Source organism: Macrotis lagotis, chromosome 4, assembly GCF_037893015.1.
Source record: "Macrotis lagotis isolate mMagLag1 chromosome 4, bilby.v1.9.chrom.fasta, whole genome shotgun sequence".
In the NCBI taxonomy this organism is placed as follows: Eukaryota; Metazoa; Chordata; class Mammalia; order Peramelemorphia; family Peramelidae; genus Macrotis; species Macrotis lagotis.
The window spans coordinates 211,338,842-211,361,512 of NC_133661.1; the positions used below are offsets into that span (position 1 = coordinate 211,338,842).

The following is a 22,671-nucleotide window of genomic DNA, read 5'->3' on the forward strand; positions in this document are numbered from 1 at the left end:
GAACTGATAAGCAAACTTGGGATATGCAGATATGTGTGTCCTCAACCCTGCAGCCTCCCTACAATAAAAAAAGGAGGTAATCTCTCCAGTTCTCCTCAGCATTCCTTGTTCTCTCTGAATAAAGAACCTGTGAAGCAATGAGGATGGGATTTGCTTGAAACATTCTGCTCCCCTTGTTTAGAAAAGGATTTGTATTTGGTGAAATCTTGGTAGAATTGATCTGTCATATGTTTTGCCTCTGCTTTACAAAGATGAATTATATGAATGTGAAATACTACAGATCTTCCAGGGATTCTATTATGTTTTCATCTGTAATGATGGTGGAATCACACTTAGAACTCTCAAAAATCTTAGAACCCAATTTGATTATATGATGAAGACAGAAAATGAAACTCAAAAATATGAAATGGAAAATAGTGGCTAGATCATACTAAATATATACAGAAGAAATCTAGGGGTGACACAATTTTAAGACACTCTTGGATTTTCTGGCTATTTTAAACTGGAGAAAATTACAAAGGAATGAAGAGCATGAATGGCACTCCCCCCCAAAAAAAATAACCATATAGCCATCAGCTGACAAAGGGGTATAAGGACAGAAAACAATTTATTCAGCATTTACTGTGTGCTGGCCATTGGGCTGCTAAGTGCTGAAAATATAAGTACAAGCCATAAGGTAATCCTTGCTCTCAAGAAGTTTAGATTCTACTGAAGGCAGACAACATCTAAAGGGAGACTGGGGGAGGTGGTGGAGAGAAGTGTCCGGGACTGGTTTGGAGGTCCAGTACTAGGCAAGATAATAAGTATTCAAAATCATAGGATCAACATCAACTTTTTTCAGTGGACAGGTAATGAGAATGATATGAGAAATATGAGAAAGAAACAGGTTGGTTTTGTACAATAGAAGATGATCAGTCATCCAAATGATTGAGGCATAGCGAATATGAGATCCTGCTTTGTTTACTATTACCAAAAAATTTAATTCAGTATAGCAAAATATAGCTGTAAAAGCTCTGTTCCCACAAATATGTTAAGATTCCACAAGGTTGCTTGATGTAATGATCCTTTAATTATCATGGTAAAAACAGACATAAAATAGAAACAACTGTGTACAAAAACTAGTTGGCACCATTGTGTAAGATGTCCTATACAAAATTCAAATGGAAACAGAATTCTCTACAGCTGGTGCAATTATCCAGATGCTCCCATATGTGTTTCATCTTGGGTTGGTTTAATAGAATCTAAGAAAACCACAGTTCTTCCTCAATGAGATCCATGGTTACTCTAAACACTACCGTTTAATAGTTCAAATAAGAAAAATGAGTTGGATGACAAATACAAATGGTCTAAACTATGACATGCCATTGGAAGTGTACTCTATCCTCTAGTTATTCTATATTATCAGAAAATATATCTTATATTGTGATTGAATGGTATTTTATAGTAATTAATTGAAGCTTGACAATGAGTATTAAAGGGAAGAGATCATACTGAATTGCATTTAGGTGAGGGACCATTTCCCCTCTCACATTCTCTCTCTCAAACAAACACATGCACACACACACACACACACACACACACACACAAACACATACATTTTTGAAAAAAAAAACTACCTCTCACCCCCCCCCCCACAATGATCAGGTATTTTTTTTGCTCCTTTTTTTCACCACTGGAGGAAAAAAGAAGACCCTTCTAACAAGCATGCATAGTCAAATCAAACTCACATATTGATCATGCCATAAATGTGTTTCATTCTACACAACGAATTCAACATCTTACTGTCAGAAAAGTTGGGACTTCTGGAATTATGGTGGATCACTGCATTGATGAGAGTTCTTTTTTTTTTTTTTTTTTTTAGGTTTTTGCAAGGCAAGTGGGGTTTAAGTGGCTTGCCCAAGGCCACACAGCTAGGTAATTATTAAGTGTTTGAGACTGGATTTGAACCCAGGTACTCCTGACTCCAGGGCCGGTGCTTTATCCACTGCGCCACCTAGCCACCCCAAGAGTTCTTCATTTTTTCAAAAAATTTTCATTTTTACAATATTGTCATTTCAATATTAATTGTTCTTCTGGTTCTACTCACTTCACTACAATACTGCATACATGTCTTCCCACTATTCTCTGAAACCAGCTTTCATCATTTCTTGCAGCACAAGAGTATTCCATTCATAATAACTAGATCAGGCAGTCCCTAATTAATGAATGGATACTTAGTAAAAAAGAACTGCTATGTTTGTTTTAATATAAATTGTACCTTTTTTTCTTTCTTTAGTCTAATAGTACTTTATCACTTGGTCAAAGGAATGCACATTTACTTACTTTTGGAGAATAGTTTCAAATTGGTTTCCAGAATAGATGGAACAATTCAGTTCCATCAACAGTGTGTTAATAGCTTGTTATCCCATAGTCCTTCATTATCATTTTTCTTTTTGGAGAACTTTGCAAATCTGCAGGGGTAAGAGGTGTAATCTCTGAGTTACTTTAATTTGCATTTCTCTATTAGTAATTTGGACCATGTTTTTTTTCACATAGCTTTATAGTTTGGGTTTCTCCTCTTAAAGGAGAATCATTATCATTTGACCATTTTATTAATTGGGAAATGGTTCTTTCAGGTTTTTTTTTCCCCCAAGGCAAATGGGGTTAAGTGGCTTGCCCAAGGCCACACAGCTAGGTAATAAGTGTCTGAAGTCACATTTGAACTCCGGTACTCCTGACTCCAGGGCCGGTGCTCTATCCACTGCGCTACCTAGCCGCCCCTGGAAATGGTTCTTTTAAATTTGAATCTGTTCAATATAAACACAAACACATGCTTATAAAATAACTTAAAATATTAGCCCCCCTTCATAAATGAGGCCTCTTTCGAGAAACTTGTTGCTCAGATCTTTTCACAGTTAAGCGCTTCCTTTTTGATAATACTTACATTGAATTTATTCAGACATTTTAATTTTATATAAACAAAATTGTCAGTTTTTTTTTTAACTTTAGTTGGGTGCAGTTACATGTTTTAAATCCCCTCAATGGTAATGTGAGGGTAACAGCACCTATCTCAAAGGGTTGGTGTGACGATTAGATGTAATATTTGTTATGTATTTGGTAGATATATTATAAATGCTTATGCCTTTCTCTTCTACCTTCCCATGCAGATACTGGCTATGATCCTGGACAGGTCACTTAACTATTCAACGTTCAAAGCAAGTTTCTTAAAATATTAGCAACAAAGTACCAATCCATATGTTCTCACCAAGAGTTTACTATTTCAATACATCATATGTCTGATTCAAAACATTTTAAAGTCACTGTGTTTTGTTTTCCCGTGTTTACTTATTTTACCCTGCATTTATTCATGTCTTTCCATGCTTTTCTGAATTCTTCATACTTGTGTTTTTAATTCCAATATATTGATACAAGCCATTTGTTTAGCTATTCCTCAGCTGATGGTATCTACTCTGAAAAATACATATTTTCTGAACAATAACACCTACCCACTGGTTCCACAGCTGCAAATCATGGAATAAATCTCTCAGAAGAATCAAAATTGAAGGTAATCCAATGACAATTGGAAACATGGACAAAGGGTATAAGTAAACTGAAGCATATTGCTAATAATAATTAACATGCTGATGACATTTTGCTGGCCACCTAGAAAATTGCATAGCCTTTTAAAAAAGTTTATTTAAAGCAATGAGGTTAAGTGACTTGCCCAAGGTCACACGGCTAGGCAATTATTAAGTGTCTGAGGCCAGATTTGAACTCAGGTCCTCCTGACTCCAGGGCCAGTGCTCTATCCACTGTGCCACCTCACTGCCCCAATTGCATAGCCTCTTAAAAGAGATATAGAATTATTCTAAAGCATTTTAGACTAACTAGCCCCTAAGGAATAAACAAAGAATGCTTTTTTTGTTTGTTTGCATTTTTTTTTCAAGGGTTAAATGACACAGCAAGGTAATTTTCAAGTGTCTGAGTTCAAATTTGAATTCAGGTCCTCCTGACTCCAGGACTGGTGCTCTATCCTCTGTGACACCTAGCTGCCCTGAAGAATGCTTTTGTTCAAACTAGGATATGCAATTGTATGTACAATTTTCATAGTACACACACACACACACACACACACACACACACACACACACAAATTTCTAAGTGTGAGTGCCCATGAAACACAGTAGGGTTAGAGAGACAAACTCAGGGGCACAGTGGATAGAACCCTGGAGTCAGGAGTACCTTAGTTCAAATCCGGGCTCAGACACTTAATAATGACCTAGCCGTGTGGCCTTGGGCAAGCCACTTAACCCCATTGCCTTGCAAAAACCTTAAAAAAAAAAGAAAAAGAAAAGAGAGACAAACTCAGAGGCAGAAAGACTTCAAGTCTGAGCTCAAGTCCTAACTCAACACAGAAGGTCTATGTAGCCCTGAGTTACTTTGGGCAGTTGCTCTAGGAAGCTCTCAAATACTATATAGAGAAAATACAGACCTACATGGGTTGAGGGAATTTCCACATATATAATAATGGCTAAAATATAAATGGAAAATGAGTTGGCCTTAGAATTCTTCAGGAGGAAGAAATGAGCTGTATGGTTTCTAAGAATTGTAAAGTAAACCTAAGTTTCACACTGAAAGAAAGAAGGTTCTCTAACAACAATCCTTTTTGTCAGAGAAGCAATATGGCTTTTAAGTCATGCACACTGGCGTCTCCACAGAACAGAAATTGAGGATGTCTCAAACTATCATAAAGATGTGTATGATGGATGTAGGTAAGCTGCACTATATTACAAACAAGCAATTTATGTAAAAGTGTGGTAATGAAATACTGTCATCAAAGAAATGTATTTTCAAAAAGAAAGCACGGTCATATAGTTAGAGCAAGGATAACTGAGTGACAGTTTGCTCCACTGGCATCCTTGATGTTGAAACAATGAGACAACGGCTCCCCCCAAGTTAGGTGAATCCCCTATGGAGAACTAATGGATGAACTTGGACAAGAGTCACAAAGGATTATTAAAAATGAGGTAAAACATATTATTAGTGGGATATATTATAGGAAGTATCCATGCTGATGAAATGACATACATTGGAGTAAGGTCCATGAGCAAAAGATGGGTTAAATAGAATATAGTTTATATGGGGAGGATGGGAAGGATCCTGGAGGGGAGGGATTGTTAATGGAGCAACGAATATGAAATACAAGGACCAGAGGAAGCAGTCATGGACCTGCTGAGTAGGTTGGCAAAGAAGGCAGTTTTCAAATCCAAAAGGTAAGAAAGAAAGACAATCCTAGGTCAGGCTGAAGTTCAAAGAAACCAAGATTGTAAAAGACTGTATTTGGGCAAAAAGTTTCTATACAATTTGTCATGATCAGCAAGGTGGGAATGCCTGAATCCTTTTACATTTTGTCATGTGATGCTAGCCTTGCTAACATCCTTAATGTTCTAAATAATCTTCAGCTGTGGAAAGCTCCCACCCACCACCTGAATTTCTTGAAATGGCAGCAGACAGGGCTGGTGGTGGTGAAGAATGAGAACTGATGCAGCCCTTACAAAATTAACTGTATGGTATGTGTAATCTTTCCTATTATATTCCTTGAGGATTTTGTATTCCTAAGAATTTGCCCAGAGCCTTGTGCTCAGTAGGTAATTAATAAATACTAAATTGAATTTGTTGAATAACTATAGAAATACAGACTGGAAAACAAATACTTTTAAAAGAATGTATGTGCAATTAAAAGAAATATTATTTATATATACATACACACACATACACACACACACACATATATACATATATATATACCTTTTATAAATGGATCATTACATAGCCTAACTGAAAATATCTCTTTTATTTTTGTTCATTAGTCATAGCTTCTGACGTGTGTATATATATATGTGGAAAAAGGGAGCGACTGTGGCTAATCTGATCCAAAACACTTCACATGTTGAAATAAGCCAAGTAAAAAATGTGTGTGCATAGGAATGCACAAGGGCATAGATTTTTTTTCTAAGTATGAATTTTAGAAGTGGAAGTGACCTTTGACATAATTTATTAAAATTTCCTCTTATAAATGAAAAAACTAAGACTCATACAGCCTATATAAATGTCTTGATGAGGTCCTACACTAGTTGGCACAGCCTGGACTAGAATCACTCATATCTCCTGTGGCTCCTGACAGTTTTGACACATGAACCCACTCACACTAGTCATGGATATCATCTAATTTTCTTGCTAGTGAACCCTTTTAATCTTTTTTGTTTAATAACTACTTTGTTCTTCCTATTTCTGATGTCTGTGTATTCTTATAAGAATAACTTATAGGTAAATTCTTTCTGTACAATAATCAATTCAGTTTACTAATGGTATCTAAATGCTAGAGCACTCCGGACAAATGTGAAATAAAGAAATTGGGGGTGGCTAGGTGGTGCAGTGGATAGAGCACTGGCCCTGGAGTCAGGAGTACCTGAGTTCAAATCCGACCTCAGACACCTAATAATTACCTAGCTGTATGGCCTTGGGCAAGCCACTTAACCCCATTTGCCTTGCAAAAACCTTAACCCCCCCCCCAAAAAAAACATAAAAACAAGAAGAAATAAAGGAATTGATCATTTAAATATGTCTACATTTTTTTCAATCTCACAGAAACATTAATTATTGATTTCAATGCATTGGAAGCTAATAGAACTTCTGATTAAGAATATAGTTCAAGAATTAAAATTATAGGCCATTTAGTTGCAAAAATAGACAATGAAACACCTAAATTGCTAATTCTTTCATTTAAATGAGAAAAAATAATTTAGACTCATGAATTAACCAAATGAACAATCTTACAATGAAAAAGGCTTTGGATTAAGAGATAAAGTTTAATTCTGGCCAAGCTCTGATTCTACTTTTTTAAATAAATCACTAAATTTCTCTGAACCTCAGTTAACTCAGGGAAAAATGAGGAGTTAAATCCTAGCACTAAGATTCTACAGGGTTTAATGAAATCTAATCACTTTATTTTATGTATTAAATAACTGTAAAATATATTATTCTATGTAGCATAAATAGTTCTGAAAAGTTGTATATGATTTTCTTCTGTAATTCTTACCATTATTTTTAACTAATGACTTATTTGGTAAAATAATTTTCGTAAGGTAAATCATTCTTTAATTTTTACGGTGGTAAATATGGAATCCTAAGTATCTGACCTATGGGTTAAAACCTGCGTTGCTTTCTATTTGCAGAGGAAGTCATGTGAATAAAAGAATTTTAAAACAAGAATGTATTCAAACTCATTAGGTTCATTCTAATGTTTTGATCATATTCTTTATATTCCATGGAAACAGGTTTTAACTATTATGTATTTTGTTTTAAAAATTTTGGAAAATATTCTGGAATATTCTCCAAACTAGAATCAATTAAAATAATTATTTTGAGTAATAATTTTTTCAATAACCTATGACATGTGATATTTTGGAAAGCTGCTTTAACTCTTTCAGGGATCAACACCATCATTTAGTAAATCACTTTTCCAGTTCAATATAGTGATTTAAAAGAAGCAATGCCCTAAACAAAATTTAAACTCAGAGAGTTGCTACCTACTCTGAAGGATCAGGCCTGTTATTTACTAAAGACATAGCTACAGTGAACTTTAATTCAAGAGTAATTAATAGTCACAAGATTTGATAGTGTCAGGCTAAGATCACCACAGTGACTAATGTGCATTCCTAATGTGATTCAAGATATGATGTCTTCATATGATACAGATGGCTATCTTGGGAAATCAGAGTACTTGAGGGAATCAGTAATGAAACTGTGACTATTACCTCAAAAGAGTGTTTTAATTTAATCTCACCAGTATGAGTACATATGAACAGTTCAGTACAAAAACTTGTAGTCTTGAAAGTTTTTGATGCATTCTCACTTTCCACTTCCAACCCCCACCTCCCATTGAATTTGTAAATTTAATCTGGTTCCAAAGCAAGAGAACTACATAAAAAAAAAAGTCACAACTCAAAAAGTGTCAAATGATTTAATAACAGGCATTCTCAACCTAAAGCCTAAAACACTACTTTCACCCCCAGAAAAGGTTCTACAGGATACAAGTGAAATTTGGAAATACCCAACCAAATCTGTTATAACATGTTTATTATTAACATTTGTCATCACCCTCTCTGTTTCACTGACTCTGATTTACTGGTCAATCATCTTCTCTCCTTCTACAAATAAATGCAACATACCAACTACATGCTGCCTAAGGCAAGTTTGCAGACATCTCTCTGAATTTAGTACCATTCTCATTCAGATCAGATGTCAGAGTGGAACACAGTTGCTTAAATGGCCTGTTTGGCTGCCCTTTGCCCAGAAGCAATTTCAGCTATTTTACATTCCACAGTAAAGTGTAGCAACATGTTACACTCACACTTAAAATGTAAATAAGAGATTAAACTTGTCAAACCAGACTTCTCAAATGCTTCCCAAAGGATACACATACATATACATATGTGTGTATTTAATAGAAAGAAATAGTTTAGTCTTAGGGCTTTTTGTTACTTTAATAATTCAATAAATTATTTTTGGACTACCTCACCTATTTGAAATGAAAAGAATGTAAAATTTCAGTTGTAATAAGCTTTAAAAGATTCTATGATCCATTTTTAAGGCATTTATCTGTTTTAGACTGTTACTGTGTTTTATCAAAGCAAAAGATTGTGATCTTTTTCATTACTGATTTTTAACTACATTCAATTAGAAAGCCTCTAACACAGTCTTATCCATCAGAAGAGGTTGATGCAATGTTTTCATCTCCGATGGAGTCCATGTGAAGTAGATGTCCACCCCACAGCAGTAAGTGTGACTTCCTGGACACTCTCTACTCTGCTGCTCCTTTGACAGAAGGCAAACCACTTTTCCATACTTGTTAAATTATTACCTAGGAAGGTTCTGACAATAGTCCATTCAGCTAAATTTTCTGGCTCTTTTGTTTTGATACGAACTATGAACACTTGGTCTTTTGTTTCTTTCTTAGCCAAATGTCCAGTTGGGATTTGGACATAGTAATTTTTTTCCCCCATTTTGACATCATATTACTCTGCATGGGGCAGCTATTACTACAGTATTATCACAGTCTATTACTTTCTCATATAAGCCAGGAGAAAATTCTGAAGCCAAATTAGATTTTAAAACATACAGTATTGTTTCCAAAGGGCTGGTATTTGTTCCTTCTCTAATTTATAAAGATTTTTCTACACTATGATGTATGTTTTGAATTGTTTAGAGGGGCTGTGATGTTCTTTGATTTACAATTTTCTTAGCTTTGTACAATTAGGGAAATGAGAAGTGAATATCTCATTTAGTTGATTAAGCTTCAGTTCATGTACAAGTTGCCTCCTCCTCTTAAGTTCCACTTGCATTATAAAATTCTCTTGTTGGCTTTTTGAATGTTTGCCCATTCTCCTCAAATATCTTTCTTGAGGCCTCTCTACCATTTGCTTATGATTTGACTGTATTTATAGATGTGCACACTAAATCTTTCCCCTGAGTGTCTGTATCACCTTAAAAATCATATAAACAGTACTTCTGATGGAAGAATAATTTTGAAACCAGATCATGTGGCACTTTGCTGCCAAAACAAAATGGAAAGGAGTATAAGAGTGAGCTTTAGAGAGTTTTAGAACCTGCAGAAGTTTAGGATTATTTATTTTAAGCCTTTCACTTTATAGGTGAAGAAGTCGATGATTATGAACATTCTTCCTAATACTTCTATAGTCAATTCAACAAACATGTTTTAACTTTCTTACACATTTGTTCAATAACTGGGTCAGGTGTTGGGCAAAGACAAGGATGAAAAGTCTGACTTAAAGGAGCTTAGATTCTGAGATGAGGGGGACAACATGTTCATAGATATGTATATACAAAGAATGTACAATAAAGTAATTTGGGGGTGATGGGAGACTCTAAAAATTGGGAGGGTCAAAGTGGCCTCAGGAAGTGGAAGTTAAACAGAGACTTCACTTAAATGAAGGGAGAGATTCCAAGAAGTATAGAAAAGGGACAGAGAAGCTTCCAAGCTGGGCAAGAGCTGGGAGACAACATCATGAATGAGGAATAGGCAGGAGACCAGCCTGAGCAGAGCCTGAAGTGTGAGAAATATCAACTATATTAGGAAAGAGAGATTGGAATCAGATTGTAAAGAGACTAAATGGACCTGGAACTAAGGATGACAGAGCTGATAATGGCTTTGTATGCAACATGGAGGAAGTTCTAATATTACTTTCTATGGATGCATTCTAATATACTTTGATCTGTCCCTGTGATTTCATTATTGTAGGCAATTCCCAGTGTGGAAACCCTCTTCTATGCTGTGCAACTTTCCTGTAACTGATGGTCTCAGAGAATGCTCTGAAGAATTGAAAAGTTATGCCGCTTGCTCCTGGTCACAAAGTCTTCATGGCAAATCTGGAACCTAGGTCTTCCTAATTCCAAGGCTGGTCCTCTTTCTACCATGCTACATTTCCTCTTGCAGGTATTTTTTTAAATGTCAGAAAACTCTATTCTCTGTGTCATGATGATGCAGAGAATTATGAATATAGGAAATTTATAATTAGAAACAAATTCTGTAATCTTTTATGCTATTAAATTTTGCTAAAGTGTGGCAGGCTCTCAGCTCACAAGATGTAAATTGATCCCTATTGTTTCACTGTTAAGTATAAAATTTGTATCCTTTCTCTTCATTCCCAACCCCCAGTTTTCAACCTTCTACCTGGTTTCAGTCATGTAAAGGGGGGGGGGGATTTCCCCTTTTGCCCTCAGTGCCCAGATAATGGGCAAGGCTATAAAAACCTGAGCTGGACACTGGCTCTGGCCAGTCCACTCTCTGGCCCAGCTCTGCTTGACTGCTCTTTCTCTCTCTCTCTCTCTCTGTCTCCCACGTAATCTCGCCTAGCCTTTTGTTATTCACCCTGTCCTAAAGTGATTGGAGGAGAAAAGTTTTAACCTGTTTACGATATTTTACAATAAATCCTGAGCATTTATAAAATTCCAGGGAGCATGCAAATTCCTTTGTTTTTTAGTAGCTGGATTTCTATCTTTATTTGGTTACCCCCAAATCTCATCAGTAACAATGAGAGTATTTATTTGTGGCAAGCCATGTCTCATGAGAAGACAGGCTCAAAGCCTCCATAAATCCAGTATAGTTTTCAAAGTCTTGTTCCAGGTCTGGTACAGGGAGATTCTCTCTTCATACGCACTTGGGGTTGTACTTTGTTCCCCAAAGGATCATGGCATGCATATGAATTAGATTTTAGTGAGAGGGTGTGTGTGTGTGTGTGTGTGTGTGTGTGTGCGCGCGCGCGCACGTGTGCGTATGCTCTCCAGAGTCATCTAGGTCTAAATTCTTTAACAGGTCTTGATTTGACTGAGATCAATGCTCATTCAGAGATTAAGGTTAAGAGAGAAATGGATGGAAAGAATGGTTTCTTTAAAAAAAACAATCAGGGAAGGGAAGACAGTTGCTATTTACATTCACTCTGGGTCAGTCAGGGCCCAAACAATGACCAAGGCTTAGTGTGGGAACTATTATTAGTCCATTAATTTGGGTTTAAGTCATGGTCCTTAAGAAAGAAATCTAGCAGGTAAACCCCAAGATATTTTGTGAGGTTTCAGCAATCAAAATTTTATGTTCCCTTGGGCAGAGCCCTTACAGGTAAGGTATGATACCCTATGTAAACTCTATATATGATGAAAGGGAAGGGAAATAAAAGGAAAGGAAGAAAGACAAAGGAAGGAAGGAAGGAAGGAAAAGAGAGGAAGAGAGAAAGAGAAAGAAATAGTTGTGTTGCCCAACTGGTCAGTTGCACAGGGATCCCCAGTGGGCAGCTCCTCCTTGTCCTCCTGGTCCTCCTCCTCCTCCTACTACTACTACTCACAGGGGTTATTTTTTTGTCTTTTGAGGTGATGCCATGATAAACATTTCAGATAGACTCAGAACTCATTCCTCAAACTATGACCCTAAACAAATCACAATATCAATTACCATCTCTTTTTGTTTTTTATGACACCGGTCACCTGTCACCACAATCTTCACTCCAATTTTGCAAAAGAATACAATGTTTGTAAAGTGTATTGAGTTCTTTGGGAAACAGAGTTTAGATTAAAAAGTCTCAAGAGAACTGAGGCCCAGAGATGGAGTTTGCCTAGTGTCACATGTATAAAGATATACATCAAAGTATAAAGTTGCATGTGAATTTAGGTGAGTATTCCCAGGTGAACCATTGGATTTGTTGATATAATTTTCCTATCCAAGTTGTATCACTGGGTTTATTAATCAGATACCAGAAGAACTGGAAATAAGGGATTTGTGTATTACCTATGTTCAACTTAGTTAGCAACCTGGAATTTTTTCATAAGCTTCTCATGACACACCTTTGACACACCTTTCTTGTTTATGTAGCCTTCTGGTGAGATATGACAACCTCTTTCAAAGCTTAAAGTACAAGAATAGTTATAGACAAGTGTCTGGAGGTTGGATTAAAGGTACAAACAAGAATTCCTAAAACTAAAAAGTGGTTGATAGAAAATATGAACAGCCTAAGAAGGTGCAGGAAAGAACAGGAAAGCTTTGGACAAAGACTAAACAAACCAGGAAAGTTTTAAGGTGAGATTTGAAAGAGGAAATGACTCATTAGCAGCTTGAAGGGAGGGAGTTCCAGTTAGGTGAGGTAAGATAAATGCAAAATAATTGCAAAAGAGACTCTGGACATGATTTTAGACTGAGTGATCAGTTACTACAGAGAAAAGGGATCCTGGACATTTTACAGGCTACTACATGAAGACAGCCTCAAATGTTGAGTATTATCACAACAAGATTAGAAAACAAAATATTCTAACTTTGTTAAAGGTCATAGTGTCTCCTTCCTTTTAATACCTTGTGCAGTTTGAATCATGAAATCTTAGGAAAGGCAAGCTAATGAGCGGAGAAAATTTAATTTGGGGAAAGGAAGAGTTTATTTACATGGAAGAATTCAAAGGATTAGAATTCTATTGGAAGGAAAAGTTAAAGAAAGAGATGCTTAAAGTTCATAAAATCCTGAAAGGTGTGAGATGGATGAAGATGGAATGGTTCAGCAAATCAAATAATAAATTAGTAAGCACTGAAACCTTCAGATAATTTCAGGAAAAATATAAAAAAATAGGTATTTTTACACATGTTAGCTATATCACTATTACTTGTTATATTATAATAGGGTACCATGGATACCCCTAATCATTTTTTTTTTAGTTTTTTTTTGCAAGGCAATGGGGTTAAGTGGCTTGCCCAAGGCCACACAGCTAGGCAATTATTAAGTGTCTGAGGCCGGATTCGAACTCAGGTACTCCTGACTCCAGGGCCGGTGCTCTATCCACTGTACCACCTAGCTGCCCCCTACCCCTAATCTTTTGAGGCTATAATGGAGAACAGGCATGTCTTCCACAAACCATTTCTGATCCTTGGTATAAGGAATGTTGTCTCTGAGCAGTGGTTTTGTGGAAGCATAAATATTTGTCTTAATTTAATATTAAGAAAATGTTATGTGCCTGTCTGAGGACTCCCTGGCTGCAAGGGCCCTAAACAGACAGATGTAAATTCCCTCTTATTGTTCAATGTAACTCCATGTAAAATGTAAATTCCCCAAATAAGAGCAACCTCAGTTCATTTCTTCACCCTCCTCCAGCTTCCTGACTTTCAGAAGGGGTACCTGATCTTAATCACATTGAGGGGGTGGGATCCCTTTTTTTGTCCCCTTTTAAACTGACCAAGGAAGTCTGGCCTAAACTCCTCTTCTGGCCAAGACTCACTGGAGCCTAAGCCCAGCCAGTCTTCATGGCAGTCTTTCCTTTCTCTCACTTTTCCTCAGATACCTTGCCTAGAACTTTGTTGTTTACTCTGTCCTCAAGCAACTTAATGTCTCCCCAGGAAAAAAAGTTTTAATCCATGAACTTTGCAGGCTTGTGAAATAAAATCCTGAGCTTCCTCCAACTCCAGGGTTACCCTGAGTTTTTTGCATTCATCTTTATGATGTCAACACCAATTTCTCTCACCTCAGTTTTACTCCTCATGCCCTCTTTGATTCAGCCAAACCAGCCCTCTGACTATATGTCATAAATGAGACAACATCCCTTGTCTCTCACCTTTTTTCAGGAAGGTGGAAGGTTCTCTCTTCCCCTCCCCCTTTGGCCTTTTAGAATCTCAAGCTTCCTTCAGAACTTGGTTTAAACAATATCCCTTACATGAAGCTCCTCCTGATTTCCTTAATTACTAGTGCGTCCCCCCATTACCTTATATTTACTTTGGATATATTTTATTTTTTCCTGCATGTCCAAACCTAAGCCTATCACTTTCTCCTCTGCTGCCTGAGAAGGTATAGAAGGTGGCATACACAGGGTGGATGAGGGGAGGAGGAACAATGCAGGGTAGGAAGAGAATGAGGAAGGAAACATCAGGTAAAAGAGCCTCGTGTTTTCAGAGAGGGCAAAGCCCAGGATGGGCTGGGGAAGAGAAGGCATTCCCAGCATAAATAATGCTGAGGCTTCTACAGACAGTAGTGATCCTGGCCCCAGAGCAGGCCACCCTCTCAGTGGCAACCCCAGCCCTGCTGAACCTGGCTGTTTTAACAATGTTCCCTGAAAGAGGATTGGTTTGGAAGCCATGTCTGGAGATAAGTGAGGTCTAAGAGGCTCTCATCTGTTCAAATCTCTGAATGGAAGAAATAGAGATCTAATTCTGGATAGCACTATCTTCTTGCTAGCTGGTTTATTTCTACCACTGTATTGATAATTGTGTAGAAGTGGTTTTTGGTAAGCAGTTATATGGGCAATATCCCTTCATTTTGCACTCTTTAGACTAGGAAAATATTAAAATTTACTCAAGAAAAAGTTTTTAAAATGTTTTTTTGGTTTTAGCTTCGTATACATTGAGAATTAGGAGAACTAGATTAGTCCAGGTTTTGCCAATGACTACTAGTTGTTGGACTTTGTGTGGTTCATTTATTTTTTTTTACAAGGCAATGAGATTAAGTGGCTTGCCCGAGGTCACACAGCTAAGTAATTATAAAGTGTCTGAGGTTGAATTTGAACTCAGATCCTTCTGACTCCAGAGTCAGTGCTGCACCCACTGTTACCACCTAGCTGCCCCTTTGTGTGGTTCATTTAGTAGCTCTGAATCTTAATTTCTTCATCTGTAAAATAAGAGAGTGAGTCTAAATGACCTGTAATGACAGATAAGCTGATATTAAGAAAGGAAATTCTACTTTTAATAGGGTTTTCTAAAAATAGATATCCTTAGTCAGACCATGTGTCCTGATTTTTGGCTCAGAAAATAAGGCTATAAGGTAACTGAGCTCAAATTATATATGTGTGTGTGTATGTACATACATGCATATATACAAAAATACACATTTATTTATGCCTCTTTTAGACACCTGGTAATTGGGGCAAAAACTGTAGGAGAAAAAAATTTCCAGACTTCTGAGATGCCATTTTAAACAAAAGCCAGTTAAAGTCCAAATACAATACAAACTATGTAAAGTATACACACTTAAGATTCTGCCACAAAGTTTGAACAAAGACCAAGGACTATTATCTTTAATTTAGAAAAAAAACCTGATACCTTATTGTCTGATCTTGCAATCTCTCATACTTTATGTTTCTTCCTTAATGATATGATTTCTTTCTCATCACATTCAATTTGGATCAGTGTATACCATGGAAACAATGTAAAGCTGGCAAATCGCCTTCTATAGGGGTGGGGGGAGGGAAGTAAGATTAGAGAAAAAAACTGTAAAACTCAAAATAAAATCTTTATAATTCCAAAAAAAAAAGATTCTGCCACAACTGTAAATTATATTTATGAAACATGCTAAGTCATTATCAAAATTGATTTACAACAAACTTTCCAAAACCTCTGAATTAGCTACTCCTTCCCTGCTAGGAAGGAGGCTCGGTGGCATAGTAGATAAGAGTCCCAGGTTTAGATCAGGAAGACTCACGTCCCTTAGTTCAAATCTGGACTTAGACATTGTGTGACTCTAGGCAAATCACTTAGCTGTTGGCTTCAGTTTCTTCATCTCTAAAATGTTCTGGGGAAGGAAATGGTAAACCACTCCAGTATCCAGTTGTAAACCACAACAAACTCAATTGGGGTCAGGTAGAGTCAGATTCCATTGAACAGCAACAAGAAACAATACCACTAATAATGCCAACATACTAAACTTTCATATTGAGAGTAAGGGAAAGAAGTCCTTGCTGGAAAATTAGGGACCTCCTTCTGTGGATCATGCAGTGCAGAGGGGGGAATTAATGTCCTTTTGTATTCCATGTCTCAGTTGGTTGCTCAATTTTCATTAGCTATCAGGTGGGCATTTAGTGTCACAAAATAACTGTCTTTTGGATGGTGAACTAGAAAGTTGCCAGGTCAGAGATAGAAAAATAATTTTTGTTACATAAAGAAAAGAGGGGCTATATGCTAAAGTCATAGAATTAGAGATGGGAGGGGTCACCTCACACCAGCCACAAATCTCTTCCCAGTAAGTAGTCATCTGGCTTCTGCTTAATTACTTTTAGTGAATAGGTCTTATTACCTCCCAAGGCAACTAATTTCTTTCTGACTAACTTCTGTTAGGAAAGTTTTTCTTCTATACAATTGAAATGCACTTTTCTGTAACTTCTCATTTGTAACTTTTTGTCCTCCAGAGCAACCCTTTCTGAATTCACATATTTCCATGAAGACAACAGTGATGATAGGGTTTGCAGAAGAGATGGAGGCTGAAGCTATTGGTGGCATAGTATACCAACTGAAAGCACAGAGCTGAGATCGCTCTTAGCTTGATAACTCACTAGTTTCCCAGGACTAAAGCATGTCAGGCTAAATTCTGAAATTCACTTTTTGTTATTCCTCTCTCAGACTTTTTTTTTTTTTTTTTTTAGGTTTTTGCAAGGCAAATGGGGTTAAGTGGCTTGCCCAAGGCCACACAGCTAGGTAATTATTAAGTGTCTGAGACCAGATTTGAACCCAGGTACTCCTGACTCCAAGGCCGGTGCTTTATCCACTATGCCACCTAGCCTCCCCTCTCAGACTCTTTTTTCATTCCAGGCTTAAATTCTATTTTTGTATCAGACTGCTATAAGTCTCGACCTCTTTCAGTTTCATAAATTTTCTTCCTGGTTCATGTTCTTGACAAAGTCAGACTTTAAGTCTGACCTTTTCCAGCACAGGTACTTCTGGGTTGAGATTCTCCCCTCAACCATTTCCCAAATTAGGAAGTTTACTTGGCACCATGGATTATAATTGGTTTAAGAGTTCATGATGAAGCTTACAGTCACTCTTCCATAGTTCTTCAAAAACCTGAAAGTAACTTATTTATCCTCATGGATCAAATAAGTGGGTCACACCTGAAGATGTCTTGTGAGGCATCTTCACACAGAATTTAATTAGAATCTTAGTGCTGATTTATTCTATAAGCTTCCCTAGTCCTTGTCTAACAAATGCCTGCCTCTTGGTTAAATGTGGCTTTCTGATGCATCGCAGAATTCATAGCTAGAAGGGACCTCACAGGTCATCTAGTTCAATCCTGTCATTTTTACATGCAAGGAAGCTGAAGCCCAGATTGGAGTGATTTTTCTCAAGATCAAATGGATTAAGTAGCAGAAGTAGGGTTTGAACTTATATCTTCTATCTCATTCATATTCATTCTTATGTATCATGTTTCCTGTATTGGATTTGTTAATTAGGCAGTTATTCCATAGTGTTATTTCAGAAAGCAGTGGAGTGGTTAAGTAAGAATAGAGATCATAAAGAATTAAAGAATAAGTGGGTTTTGAAAAAATTGGGATAGTGAATAAATTCTTTCAAGCAAGTTTGATTATGAAAAGAACAAGGAGAGGGGAAATCCTAGTTCAAAGGAATAAGACAGTTGAGGGAAGGGTGGGGAGAGGATGAAAAAATACATGGTTTATGTGCTGGCTGAGGAAAATGAACCAACAAAGAGAGAGGAAGGAAAGGTTATAAGAGAAAGTGGGAATAATTAATATTGTGAGGGTCCTGAGGGGGGATTGGGGTCAAGAGTTCAGGAGTTTGACCTGCAAAAGAAAGATGAAGCAGAAGATAAGAAAAGACAAGAAATTTATGTTATGAAGAAGATGGGAATGGAGGAAGCTTGTTGTTTATGACCTCAATCTTCTTAGAAAAGAGGAGCTATATAATTACACATGTAGAGTCTATATTAGATTGCTTTCTGTTGGAGGAGGGGGAAGGGAAGGAGAAAAATGTAAAACTCAAAACTTTGCAAAAAAAAAAGGATTGGTGAAAGCTACTGTTGCATGTTGTTGGAAAAACATTTAAACATTTGAAATAAAAACATTTAAATAATAAAAAAGAAAATAGGAACTATGGTCATCTGATTGATATCAAAGGGGTCATGTTTGGAGCTAACAGAGAAAGAAAAAGGTTTGGAAAAAAATCCATTTGTAAAAATAGTGATCATAGCTATTTACATAGCTTATTTATTTATTTTTTTAGTTGTTTGCAAGTCAATGGGGTTATGTGGCTTGCCCAAGGCCACACAGCTAAGTAATTAAGTGTCTGAGACCAGATTTGAACTCAGGTACTCCTGACTCCAGGTATTTACATAGCTTATTAAGGTTTGCAAAGCACTATCAATTATATCTTTTATCCTTACACCCAGGGGGAATGGTGCTATTATTTCCATTTAATTTGCTCAGGGTCACCAGCTAGTAAAATGTCTAGGGCAAGATTTGACTATAGATCTTCCTGATTCAAAGTCCAACAATGAATTACTTAGCTGCTCCTTCCTTTGTTACAAAATCCACACATAGTCAGATGTATGACTAAATCATTCATCAGGTTTTTCTGCTTTTCAACTATGCATTCCAGCCAGTCACTCAGGCAATAAGCATTTATTGATGCACTGGGCTAATAATAAGTTCTAGGGATACAAAGAAAGGCAAATATGTGGTTCCAACCATGGAAGAGCTCATATTCTAAACTTTTTTAGGTTTTTTCAAGGCAAATGGGGTTAAGCGGCTTGCCCAAGGCCACATGGCTAGGTAATTAGTAAGTGTCTGAGTTCGGATTTGAACCCAGGTACTCCTGACTCCAGGGCCGGTGCTTTATCCACTACACCACCTAGCCACCCCCAGAGCTCATATTCTAAAACAACAGATAAAGCTCTATGTACAGACAAGACATATACATGTAAGTGGAAGGTAATCTAAGAGGAAAGGCACCAGCAATGGGAATGGGAGGAAGAGACAATGTTACTGTGGACTGATTAATTATTTAAGGTGTTTAGTTCATTTAGAATTAAAAGATGCAGTTGATCAGTGTCACAGAGTTTAATCAGGAGGAGAATGTCCTGAAGAGGGCAGCAGGTCTGTAAAGAATGCTATTTGTGATTCAGTCTTCAGAAGAGAAGACTTTGACAACTGTCTCTCTATATTCTTTACTCATCTTTTTTCCTTTGCTTTCTTTCTTTCCTTGTCAAGTTTAACTCCTCTACCTGTGCTTTTTTTGTTTTTAATCTGCACTCCTTACCCCCATTGAGAAAATCACAAACATAGTCAAAAAAAACCAATTCCCAGGTGACCATTATCCAAAAATTGTCTTAATCTGAACTGAGCCAATCATCTCTTTATTTGGCAGTAGATAGCTTATTTCAAAATGAATCTTCTGGAATTGTGATTAATCATTGTGTGAATGAGAGTTCCCAAGGTTTTTAAAGGTGATTGTTTGGAAACCATCCTTATCATTTCTTAAATTTCTTAAAAACAGTATTCCATCATAATCATATACCATGACTTGTTCAGCCATTCCATAATTGCTGGACAATCTTTCAGTTTCTAATTTTTAACTATTACAAAACAGAGTTATATTTTTGTACATAATGGTCTTTTCCCTATTTCTTTAATCTCTTTAGAGTACAGACCTAGTAGTGGAATCAATAGATCAAAGTTACGTACCATGTAATAGCTTTTGGGGCATAGTTCCAAACTGCTTTCTAGAGTGGCCAGACCAATTCACAGCAACCCCAACAATGTGTTTTCCTCCATAGCCTTTTCAGCATTTGTCACTTTGTTGAGTTTTTTGGGGGTCAACTTTGCAAATCTGCTAGGTGTGATGTAGAACCTCAGAATTGTTTTCATTTGCATTTATCTAATTATGTGTTTTAGAGTCTTTTTCATATGATCTGATAGCTTGGATTTCTTCCTCTGAAAAATGCATTTCCTTTGGCCATTTATCAATTGCAGAAAAGCTCATATTCTTAATTATCCAAATCTGTGACATATATAGCTCAGAAACGAACCATTATCAAAGAAACTGGCTGAAGTTTTTCCTCCCATGTACCCGATTCTCTAATTTTAGTTGCATTTAGTTGTAAGTGCAAAAAAGTTTAAAATTTTATATAATCTATCTTATGTGATTAAGCAATAGTTTAGCTTGAAATCTTCCCCTATCCAAAGATCCAACAAGTAATTTGTTTATGATATCTCATTTGGAGCTTATTATCTTGATATATAATGTGATTGTTGATCTATATCTAGTTTCTGCCAGACTACTTTCCAATTTTTCTAACTTTTTTTCAAATATAAATTCTTTACCCAATAGTTGCCTTGTTAATTTCTGTTTATCTATATGCCTTTGACTCCTCTGCTCCTGTCTTCTTTAGAAGCTTGCTCCAACATTCTCATTTTTAATCTTCTTCACTTAAGTCATATAAACATCTTAAAAAAAACCCCTTTCTTTAAATCTGCTATCCCTTTAAATTATTTTAGATCTCTCTCCTTTTATTGCTAAACTACTAGTGTAGGTACTGTACATTGGTTGCCTCCTCTTCCTTATTACCTGTTCTCCTAAAGTTACCAGTGATCCAATTGTCTGCATGATCTTTTTGCAGTTTCAGATACAGTTAAATAATTAATCGGGACAGTCTCTCTCTCTCTCTAGGTTTCTGGGTTATTGCTCTTTTCTAGTTTTTTCTACCAATTTGACCTTTGCTGATTAAACTACTAGTAATATGCTCTAAGCAACTTCTCCAGTGCTTTGTCCAGGGTCCTCTTATTTTATCTTTAAACTTTTTCCTTTTGTGATCTCATTGGCTCCCTTAAATGTAATTACTCTACAATGATGGCTCTGACATCTTCATATCCAAATCTGTTTTCTCTATAGAACTCCAATTCTACATCTCTATTTGTACATGTATAGGTCTGAACATGCAACTGTCTCTTAGCTCTGGCCCCCATGCTTTGATTTCTCTCCCTCCTCTATTGACCTCCCTGGTTTTAAATTCTACATAAAAATTCCACCTTCCACAGGAAGCAACTCTCTTAATCAGTGACTTCCCTCTCTTTAGTATTCCCTATTCCTCTGGTACACAGCTTATTTTGTAAATAGTTGCATGTTGTCTCCCCTATTAAATTGCAAACTTTTTATGGGTAGGGGCTGTCTCTTGCCCCTTTCTGTATCTTGAATGCTTAGCACAAAGCATGGAATATCATATACACTAAATAAATTTAATTATTCTAAAATAAAACACAGACTCTTTAGCCTGGCCCTTAAGAATCTTTCTAATAAGAATCCAGTCTAACCTTTATAGTCTTATTTCAAATTACCATGCCTGGAATGCTTTTTCTCTTCATCTAGCTTGACTTCCTTCAAGCTTCTTCAACTCAAAGCCTTTCTGGATCTCTGATAAGGCAAGTGCTTTCTCTTTATGGATTATTTCCAATTTATCCTGTGTATATATAGCTCATCTGTTTGTAGTTTTCTCTGTGTTGGCTTTTCCATTAGATTGTGAGCTCCTTAACAGAGAATGTCTTTTACCCAGCTTTGTATCTCCAGAATTTACTGACTGTAAGCTATGTGCTAATTAAACTGGGCTCTTGGCTATTCCTAGATGACATGTCATCTTTTGCCTTCATGAATTGGCATAAGTTATCCTCCAGGCCTGGGAAGGCATTCCTTCTTTTTTTGTAACTCTCAAAACCTTAATCTTGTTTCAAGAATCAGTTCAGGTGTCATCTCCTTCCTTGAACCATACTCCCAATTCCTCCAAATAGCCCATCTTTTTCTCAATTATTCCTTAAAGCACTTTTTTTTTGGAGATCTCTCCTTTATCCCCATAACTAACATTTTATTTACAGATTATCTATGACTTATTTCACTCACCCCAGGAAAGATACATTTCTTTTTTGTCTTTGTATCCTCAAATGCATACCTTACACAGTGCTTTTAATCTCACCCACCAGCTTCTTTTTGTCCTCCAGACTAATCACCCTTCCTTTTTTAATACATTCTTTTTGGGAGGCACTTGAATTCAGAGAGAGGAGCTCAAGCCCTCATTAAAAAAGACTATTTACTCCAAGACTGTAGATACTTCAAATAATAATGCTTAGCACATTTAGTTTCAGTAACAGATTGAAAGCCTCAAAGTGAAGCAGGGCAGGGCCAGGGCTAGGGTACTTTCTGGGGAAGGGGAGATCTTTGCTGTGGGGGTGTTTTTCAGTAGAGTTGAACTCTGTGACCCATCTGGAGTCCAGTATCCAGATACTGGAACGATTTATCATTTTCTTCGCCAGCTCATTTTATAGATAAGAAAACTGGGGCAAACAGGGTAAGTGGCTTGCACAGCTGATGTGTTTGAGCCCAGA

The 22,671-nt window shown here is 36.7% G+C and overlaps 1 protein-coding gene across 6 annotated transcripts in view; it reads right to left on the reverse strand.

Annotated features, from left to right (window-relative positions):
• The window catches only part of AP4S1 (adaptor related protein complex 4 subunit sigma 1), a 62,296-nt gene that overhangs the window by 37,547 nt on the left and 2,078 nt on the right, over positions 1-22,671 (reverse strand). For 2 of the 6 annotated variants that reach the window (XM_074235385.1, XM_074235387.1), the window contains exons 2-3: positions 15,617-15,743; positions 2,323-2,450 (exon numbers count right to left, since the gene is read on the reverse strand). The exons of 2 other annotated variants lie outside the window; for them this stretch is intronic. The gene's annotated coding sequence lies outside the window, so the exon portion shown is untranslated. The remainder of the gene's footprint in view (positions 1-2,322; positions 2,451-15,616; positions 15,744-22,671) is intronic. 2 more of the 6 variants (XM_074235388.1, XM_074235386.1) reach the window with 2 other exon arrangements.